Below are 10,250 nucleotides of genomic sequence, written 5' to 3'. Positions count from 1 at the left end.
TCTTTGGATTGTTGCGATCGGTACCCTAACAATGGCATTGGCTTGTCCTTATAACAGAGTAAGTGCTACTTGTTGGGGTAGTCTTCTGTGACCTTTTCATCTGATATTCATACACATTGTGTTTGTCATTTGCTTCTAAATTCCAATATTACATGACTTTAAACTGAAGCCTTGATTGATTTCAATGTTCTTCAGTGCTTGTCTGTGAGGCAGTGTGATCTGTCTGTTCCTTCTCTGTATCATACCAGTGTTAACAATCTCCTTTGCATTTTACACTGCCTGTAGTAAATAAACCTGTATTTGGTGCAAAGTTTGCACTGAGTCCCAACTAGATCTGTCTTTGGATTGTTGTGATCGGTACCCTAACAATGTCATTGGCTTGTCCTTATAACAGATTAAGTGCTACTTGTTGGGGTAGTCTTCTGTGACTTTTCATCTGATATTCATACACATTGTGTTTGTCATTTGCTTCTAAATTGAAATATTACATGACTTTAAACTGAAGCCTTGATTGATTTCAATGTTCTTCAGTGCTTGTCTGTGAGGCAGTGTGATCTGTGTCTTCTCTGTATTATACCAGTGTTAACAATCTCCTTTGCATTTTACACTGCCTGTAGTAAATATACCTGTATTTGGTGCAATGTTTGCACTGAATCCCAACTAAATCTGTCTTTGGATTGTTGCGATCGGTACCCTAACAATGGCATTGGCTTGTCCTTACAACAGAGTAAGTGCTACTTGTTGGGGTAGTCTTCTGTGACTTTTTCATCTGATATTCATACACATTGTGTTTGTCATTTGCTTCTAAATTCCAATATTACATGACTTTAAACTGAAGCCTTGATTGATTTCAATGTTCTTCACTGCTTGTCTGTGAGGCAGTGTGATCTGTCTGTTCCTTCTCTGTATTATACCAGTGTTAACAATCTCCTTTGCATTTTACACTGCCTGTAGAAAATATACCTGTATTTGGTGCAATGTTTGCACGGAGTCCCAACTAGATCTGTCTTTGGATTGTTGCGATCGGTACCCTAACAATGGCATTGGCTTGTCCTTATAACAGAGTAAGTGCTACTTGTTGGGGTAGTCTTCTGTGACTTTTTCATCTGATATTCATACACATTGTGTTTGTCATTTGCTTCTAAATTCCAATATTACATGACTTTAAACTGAAGCCTTGATTGATTTCAATGTTCTTCAGGGCTTGTCTGTGAGGCAGTGTGATCTGTCTGTTCTTTCTCCATAATTTACTCTGGTCAATTTCACCCGTATCAAGTTCATTGAGAATGATCCTTCAACTTGAGTGACTCTCTTTCCTCCAATCACAGAAGGGCTGTTAAGTTGGGGTATTATTCTTCAACGGATGGCAACTATTTAGATATGACTGTGGGAATGATCAGATTGGTTCCCCTTTCAAGATCATTTCCTGATGTTCTTTTTCTGAAGTTAATTGAACTGCTAGAGTATCAAGTTATTGGGAACCACACATTGCCTGCATGCTCTATTAAGTTTGAATGTATATACACTAGGTTACAATAGTTGTCTTGAAACTCTGTATAGAATGAGTGCTGTATGAAGTTTGCTCTTCTGTAACTGCTTTGTTTTTATTGGAAAAGACTCAAGTCTAGTAGATCATTCAAATAATTGGGCCTTTAAGGCAGATATCCAAAGCTCCTCTCAATTCTAATGTTTTGAATGTGTGAAATACTTTCTCTGATGAAAATGACGGCCCTTAGGTGAAGGCAGAGCACCCGCTTAAGTACCTGAGTCATTCACAGCATAGCATCTACTGATGTGGGAGTGGTTGTGGTTGCTAAACATGAACCAATCTTAAGTTCTTCCTAGGAATTGAGGGCAGCTCCTCATTCTAAGAATTACTCAGGAACATGTCTCTAGAGGAAGATGGACTTCATGGAATAAACAGTAAGTGATAATTTGGTGGGCAGGTCATGTACAGGTCTTTTCAATATGTTTGGATTGGTACCCTAACAATGGCATTGGCTTGTCCTTATATTAGAGTAAGTGCTACTTGTTGGGGTAGTCTTCTGTGACTTTTTCATCCGAAATTCATACACATTGTGTTTGTCATTTGCTTCTAAATTCCAATATTACATGACTTTAAACTGAAGCCTTGATTGATTTCAATGTTCTTCACTGCTTGTCTGTGAGGCAGTGTGATCTGTCTGTTCCTTCTCTGTATTATACCAGTGTTAACAATCTCCTTTGCATTTTACACTGCCTGTAGTAAATATACCTGTATTTGGTGCAATGTTTGCACTGAGTCCCAACTAGATCTGTCTTTGGATTGTTGCGATCGGTACCCTAACAATGGCATTGGCTTGTCCTTATAACAGAGTAAGTGCTACTTGTTGGGGTAGTCTTCTGTGACTTTTTTCATCTGATATTCATACACATTGTGTTTGTCATTTGCTTCTAAATTCCAATATTACATGACTTTAAACTGAAGCCTTGATTGATTTCAATGTTCTTCAGTGCTTGTCTGTGAGGCAGTGTGATCTGTGTCTGTTCTTTCTCCATAATTTACTCTGGTCAATTTCATCCGTATCAAGTTCATTGAGAATGATCCTTCAACTTGAGTGACTCTCTTTCCTCCAATCACAGAAAGTTCTATTAAGTTGGGGTATTATTCTTCAACGGATGGCAACTATTTAGATATGACTGTGGGAATGATCAGATTGGTTCCCCTTACAAGATCATTTCCTGATGTTCTTTTTCTGAAGTTAATTGAACTGCTAGAGTATCAAGTTATTGGGAACCACACATTGCCTGCATGCTCTATTAAGTTTGAATGTATATACAGTAGGTTACAATAGTTGTCTAGAAACTCTATATAGAATGAGTGCTGTATGAAGTTTGCTCTTCTGTAACTGCTTTGTTTTTGCATTAGAAAAGACTCAAGTCTAGTAGATCATTCAAATAATTGGGCCTTTAAGGCAGAGATCCAAAGCTCCTCTCAATTCTAATGTTTTGAATGTGTGAAATACTTTCTCTGATTAAAATGACGGACCTTAGGTAAAGGCAGAGCACCCGCTTAAGTACCTGAGTCGTTCACAGCATAGCATTTACCGATGTGGGAGTGGTTGTGGTTGCTAAACATGAACCAATCTTAAGTTCTTCCTAGGAATTGAAGGGCAGCTCCTCATTCTAAGAATTACTCAGGAACATGTCTCTAGAAGAAGATGGACTTCATGGAATAAACAGTAAGTGATAATTTGGTGGGCAGGTCATGTACAGGTATTTTTAATATGTTTGGATTGGTACCCTAACAATGGCATTGGCTTGTCCTTATAACAGAGTAAGTGCTACTTGTTGGGGTAGTCTTCTGTGACTTTTTCATCTGATATTCATACACATTGTGTTTGTCATTTGCTTCTAAATTCCAATATTACATGACTTTAAACTGAAGCCTTGATTGATTTCAATGTTCTTCAGTGCTTGTCTGTGAGGCAGTGTGATCTGTCTGTTCCTTCTCTGTATTATACCAGTGTTAACAATCTCCTTTGCATTTTACACTGCCTGTAGTAAATATACCTGAATTTGGTGCAATGTTTGCACTGAGTCCCAACTAGATCTGTCTTTGGATTGTTGCGATTGGTACCCTAACAATGGCATTGGCTTGTCCTTATAACAGAGTAAGTGCTACTTGTTGGGGTAGTCTTCTGTGACTTTTTCATCTGATATTCATACACATTGTGTTTGTCATTTGCTTCTAAATTCCAATATTACATGACTTTAAACTGAAGCCTTGATTGATTTCAATGTTCTTCAGTGCTTGTCTGTGAGGCAGTGTGATCTGTGTCTGTTCTTTCTCCATAATTTACTCTGGTCAATTTCATCCGTATCAAGTTCATTGAGAATGATCCTTCAACTTGAGTGACTCTCTTTCCTCCAATCACAGAAAGTGCTATTAAGTTGGGGTATTATTCTTCAACGGATGGCAACTATTTAGATATGACTGTGGGAATGATCAGATTGGTTCCCCTTACAAGATCATTTCCTGATGTTCTTTTTCTGAAGTTAATTGAACTGCTAGAGTATCAAGTTGTTGGGAACCACACATTGCCTGCATGCTCTGTTAAGTTTGAATGTATATACACTAGGTTACAATAGTTGTCTTGAAACTCTGTATAGAATGAGTGCTGTATGAAGTTTGCTCTTCTGTAACTGCTTTGTTTTTATTGGAAAAGACTCAAGTCTAGTAGATCATTCAAATAATTGGGCCTTTAAGGCAGATATCCAAAGCTCCTCTCAATTCTAATGTTTTGAATGTGTGAAATACTTTCTCTGATTAAAATGACGGACCTTAGGTGAAGGCTCAGCACCCGCTTAAGTACCTGAGTCATTCACAGCATAGCATCTACTGATGTGGGAGTGGTTGTGGTTGCTAAACATGAACCAATCTTAAGTTCTTCCTAGGAATTGAGGGCAGCTCCTCATTCTAAGAATTACTCAGGAACATGTCTCTAGGCAGGCACAGACACACACTGGACCTTCAAACCCGGAATAAACAGACACAGACCATAGCATCTCATGGTGGGCAAACACATGTACAGGTCTTTTCACATATGTTTGGCACAAACACACCCACACACACAAACATAGGCACGCATATTGGATTCCTGTTCCAATAGAAATGAAATCCTGTCATTATTTTCTCTTTACGTTGCACATGTGGTTCTGGTTTGAGCTCTGAGTTTGATTGTGTGGTTTTCTCTCAGCCAACTCTATTTCTTCTGTGGTTTCTGCCCCCTTCTGGTCCTCCAGACTCCTCTGTCTACTTCTTCTGTGGGTCTCCCTCCTCCTGGTCCTCCACTCCTCTCTCTTGTCTTCTTCGGCGGTTTCAGTCTCCTCCTGGTCCTCCAGGCTCCTGCTGCTGTTTAACACTGAGAGACCAGATCATCTGACTCCACAGAGGAACAAGGCTGTTATCATTCACCTCACAGTCAGAGAAGAGGCTTCAGACTGGGAGATCATGTGACTATGACAGACTGGGAGATCATGTGACTATGAGAAACTCTCAGACTCGGCTCACACACACACCATAGACACACACCATAGACACCCTCCATAGACTCACAAGCGTAGTGAACACCATAGACACCCTCCATAGACACACAGGTGTAGTGAACACCATAGACACACACCATAGACACACTCCATAGACACACAGGCGTAGTGAACACCATAGACACACAGGCGTAGTGAACACCATACGATGTTGTGGAGCTGCTTCTGTGCTCCGCTGGGAGGGTGAACCTGGAGGTCTGGAGGTCTGGAGGTCTGGAGGTCTGGAATGAGGGATGAAGAGGACCGGGGGGTTGGAAAACAAGAAAGAGACAGAGAGATGTGTAGAGGCAGACTACAGAGGGAAGGAGAGAAGGAGAGAGTGTTTCACAAAGGTATTAAATCTCTCCCTGGGTGGAAATGCTTTGAGGAGGGAAGGCATGAGTAGAATGTTCCTTCTAACTGCTCTGAGAATGCTCTCACTCTCTTTTTCTCTCTCTCTCTCTGTCTCTCTCTGTCTCCCTCCATCTCTCTCCCTCTCTCTCTCAGAAAGTCTATGATGAGAGAGACAGACATGTGAACACCAACAAAGAATCTAAACTATTTTTACTCCCTGTATCCTTTCCAAAATAGACAGATGGAGAGAGCGACAGAGAAAGACAAAGAAAGGAGGAAATAATCAAAGAACTGAAATAATTGCATGTATGTTTGATTTGTGATTGCTGATCAACTGCCTGTAATGGGTTGATAATTACCTGTGTTCCCTTTATTGTGGACTTCCATGGCAACATCTATGACACAAAAGTGTGTGTTGAAGCTTGAATTAAACTGAATTGAATTGAGTGGGACATGAGAGAGGATAGAGAGGAGGGAGAGATAGAGAGGCGGTAGATAGAAGGTAGAGAGGAGAGAGAAGGAGAGGAGAGAGATGCCAAGCCCATTGTTCTTCTAAAACAACCCTAGCATTCCTCTCTCTCTCACACACACACATACACACCCTCCCTTTCAGCTGGTCTCACCTGGCATCTTGCCTCTCCTCTCTCACATATATATATATATTTTGTATATTGATATCTATATTTACTGTATCTTCACATTTTAAACCTACATGAGGCAAGACATCCTAGTGTGTGTGCATATGTGTGTGTGTGTCTGTGTGTGTGGGGGGGGGGTGTGGGGGGGTGTTTGTGTGTGGGGGGGGTGGGGGTGTTTGTGTGTGTGTGTGTGTAGGTTTGTACCCTGCCAGCATGGTGGTCTGTTAGCTGATGAAGTTAATGTCAAGTTCATTACTGCTGGCAACAACTCCAGCACACTAAGGTCCTGGAACACTCTTACACACACACACACACATACACACACACATGCCCTCACACATACATATATGCAAGCACATACTGTACATACACTCACACATGCACACACACAAACTCTCCCCCTTTCCACTCCGCCTCTCCTCCTCTCCCCCTCTCCTCCTCCTCTCCCCCTCTCCTCCGCCTCTCTGCTCCTCCCTGTCATAGCTCAGTCTTATTGTCATGAAAACACTGCTTGTTTCATGCTCATGGAGAGAACAAGAGAATGGAGAAAAAGAAAAAAGAATTAAGAAAGTAAAGAAATAAAAGTGTATGCATGTGTGAGTAACTCTGCCACCCGTATACCTACATATCCACACACACACACACATCCCACCCAGCAATGAATCGCACATATGAAGTGAATATTGAACAATGCACAAAGAGCCTCATATACACAGTTATGTAACGACTCACAGGCCAGAAATGTGCTTTCCAGAAGCTGTCATCCTTCTGTGTCCTGCTTAATGTGATCCCTGTCTCTGTCTAGGACTCTGTTCCTGTGTGTGTGTGTGTGTGTGGGGGGGGGGGGGGGGGGGGGGGGGTTGACGACGACAACATAATCACGTCACAAGTAACACACACATTCTGACACACACACATGTGGATCTTTGTGGAAACCACCTGGAGCCCTGGCCAGCCTTTATAGAGTGATATAACGATCATTCCAGCTAAACCATGACATCATAGCTGTCTTTCTGCTCCTTCTGATCTCCCTAGCCATGTGTGTGTGTGTGTGTTTGTGCATGTGCGTGTGTGTGGGCATGCATGTGTGTGTGTGTTTGTGCAGGTGCGTGTATGTGTACTTATTTCATAAGTATTTACAGATGACTGTTTGCTCAATAAACAGTCAGATAGACTGGACAGCCATGTCATTCTGTATCCAGTATCATACTGCAGTCATTCAGCCACACTTTCATCCAGAGCAACATGCAATCATAATGCAGTCATTCAGCCACACTTTCATCCAGAGCATGCAGGGAGGATTCGAACCTACGACTTCTTAATCTGCAGTTAAACGCTCTCCCACTCTAGACCCAGTAACAAATCTACAAGTCTGTTAAACAGCAGTCATGAGATGAAAATAAAACCTAATCCTCTTCAGGGAACACTACTGCAGATCTCTCATCTCTGTCTGTTTTGGAGATCAGAGCAGGAAGAAAGAGGGAGATGAATGATGAAGAGAGGAGAGGGATAGAGAGAAAAGAGAGGAGAGAGCAGAAAAACAGGCCGCTGGGAAGACATGGAGGAAGGGTGGAGGAGGGTGGAGGAAGGTGGAGGAGGGTGGAGGAGAAGGGTGAAGGAGGAAGAGGGTGGAGGAGGGTGGAGGAAGGTGGAGGAGGCTGGAGGAGGGTGGAGGAAGGTGGAAGAGGGTGTAGGAAGGTGGAGGAGGGTGGAGGAAGGGTGGAGCAGGGTGGAGGAAGGTGGAGGAGGGTGGAGGAGAAGGGTGGAGGATGAAGAGGGTGGAGGAAGGTGGAGGAGGCTGGAGGAGGGTGGAGGAGGAGGGTGGAGGAGGGTGGAGGAAGGGTGGAGGAAGGGTGGAGCAGGGTGGAGGAGGTTTGGGATGTTTGGAGAAGAATAGAAGACTGAAGGAGGGGTGAGCGAGGGATGAAAGATGAGTGGAGGAGGAGAAGAGACAGCATACGGAGCAACTGTGCAAGATCAGACGGTCATCAATCACAACTTTTGATTACATTATGTATCTCAGAAGGGGAAGGTGTGTGCGTGCGTGTGAGAGAGAGAGTTTGAGCATGTGTGTGTGTGTGTGGGAGAAAGAGAGAATGTGTTTGTATCACTGTGAATGTGATTTAAAAAGTGAGGGAGAAAAAAATTACATTTTGAAATGTGTCAGTGGTTTGTCGGTATTTATGTGTATGCGTGTGTTTGAGTGAGTAAGTGAGTGTGTTTGAGTGTGTTTGAGTGAGTGAGTGTGTTTGAGTGTGTGCATGTGTTTGAATGTGTTTGAGTGTGTTGGAGTGTGTGAGTGGCATGTGAGCGATTAAACATTCTGTTGGAGTTGGAATGGAAGAAGGAATAGGAAAGGAGGGATAAAGAGAAAGAAGGAGATGGAAGGGAACGTGAAGCCTGGAGCAGATCCTGCTCTCCAGACTTTCTGAGATGGGCATCACTGGCACTGCACTCCAGTGGATCTCATCCTACCTGTCGGGAAGATCCTACCAGGTGTCCTGGGGAGGCAAACTGTCAGTCCCTCGCCAGCTCTCCACTGGTGTCCCACAGGGCTCCATCCTTGGCCCCCTCCTCTTCTCTCTGTACAGCACCTGACTTGGACCAATCATCACCTCCCATGGCTTCTCCTACCACTGCTACGCTGACGACACGCAGCTGTACCTGTCGTTCCCCCCGACTGATCCGGGGATCTCAGCTAGGATTGAGGCCTGCCTCACAGACATCTCCGCCTGGATGAGCACCACCTACAGCTGAACCTCGCCAAAACAGAACTTCTCATCATCCCGGCTAAACCCTCCATCTCCCATGATCTGTCAATCACCCTGGGATCTGCGACGGTGACCCCTTCATCCTCTGCCAGGAACCTTGGGGTTACCATGGATGACAAGCTCTCCCTCACGGCCCACATTGCCGCAGTCTCCCGGTCTTGTAGATTCACCCTCTACAACATCCGGAATATCAGGAGATACCTGTCTGAGCACTCCACCCAGCTGCTAGTCCAAGCAATGGTCCTCTCCAAGTTGGACTACTGCAACTCGCTGCTCGCTGGTCTCCCAGCATGTGCAACCCGCCCTCTTCAGAGGATTCAGAACGCAGCGGTCCGCCTGGTCTACAATCTACCCAGACGCTCCCATGTTACCCCGCTCCTCATCTCTCTCCACTGGCTACCCATCAACGCCCGTATCAGATTCAAGACCCTGGTACTGACCTTCCGAGCAGTGAACGGGACTGCACACGACTACATCAAGTCTCTCCTGCAACCTAACACCCCCACCCGTCACCTACGGTCTTCCTCAGACAACCGCCTGGTGGTCCCACCGCTCAAGACTGCCAGGTCCCAACACAAGCTCTTCTCCTGCCTGGCCCCCCAATGGTGGAACCAGCTCCCCACCTCCATCAGGGACACTGACTGTCTCCCCACCTTCAAGAAAAGGCTCAAGACGCACTTGTTCCGGGAGTACAACGGCACTTAGGAATGCTTGGCTGGACCTGTTGTTAGATTTCTCCAGGATCACAATGACTCTTATTGAGTGACTTGGTGCTCTTGTGGGTTAGTTAGTTTTTTGTAGTTCATGTTGTTTTAATTTGTAACTTGTATAACTGCATGCTCTTATGAGTCTTCCCTTTTGGCACTTTTTAAGTTTTTCACAATGTATGCTTCATGTTTTGGCTGCTTGCAATGTTTGGGACTACCTCGTTGTTATGATCAGTGACCTATGCTCTTTTGTAAAGCTCTTTCTTGGAAGTCGCTTTGGATAAAAGCGTCTGCTAAATGCATAAATGTAAATGTAATGTAAATGGTGCAGGTGACAGGTGCTTCAAGAAGACAGACAGACAGACAGACAGACAGACAGACAGACAGACAGACAGACAGACAGACAGACAGACGGACAGACAAGCAGGCAGACAGACAAGCAGGCAGGCAGGCAGGCAGGCAGGCAGGCAGGCAGGCAGGCAGGCAGGCAGGCAGGCAGGCAGGCAGGTAGGTAGACGGATGTTTATTTATAGTCCTGAGACTTTCCATCACGCTGCACAGAGGGAACAAGAGTGAGTGAGGGAGTGAGAGAGAGAGTGAGAGAGAGAGAGAGAGAGAGAGGGAGAACTATCTATGAACACATTCACAGAGGTGAGGACAACCCTCCACTGTGTTTGATGTCTCATTGAAGAACCTCTAAAGAAGTCCACCAA

Source organism: Hypomesus transpacificus, unplaced genomic scaffold, assembly GCF_021917145.1.
Source record: "Hypomesus transpacificus isolate Combined female unplaced genomic scaffold, fHypTra1 scaffold_314, whole genome shotgun sequence".
Lineage (NCBI taxonomy): Eukaryota > Metazoa > Chordata > Actinopteri > Osmeriformes > Osmeridae > Hypomesus > Hypomesus transpacificus.
The sequence above is the reverse complement of the archived record's forward strand: the minus strand, read 5'-3'. Positions refer to the sequence as shown.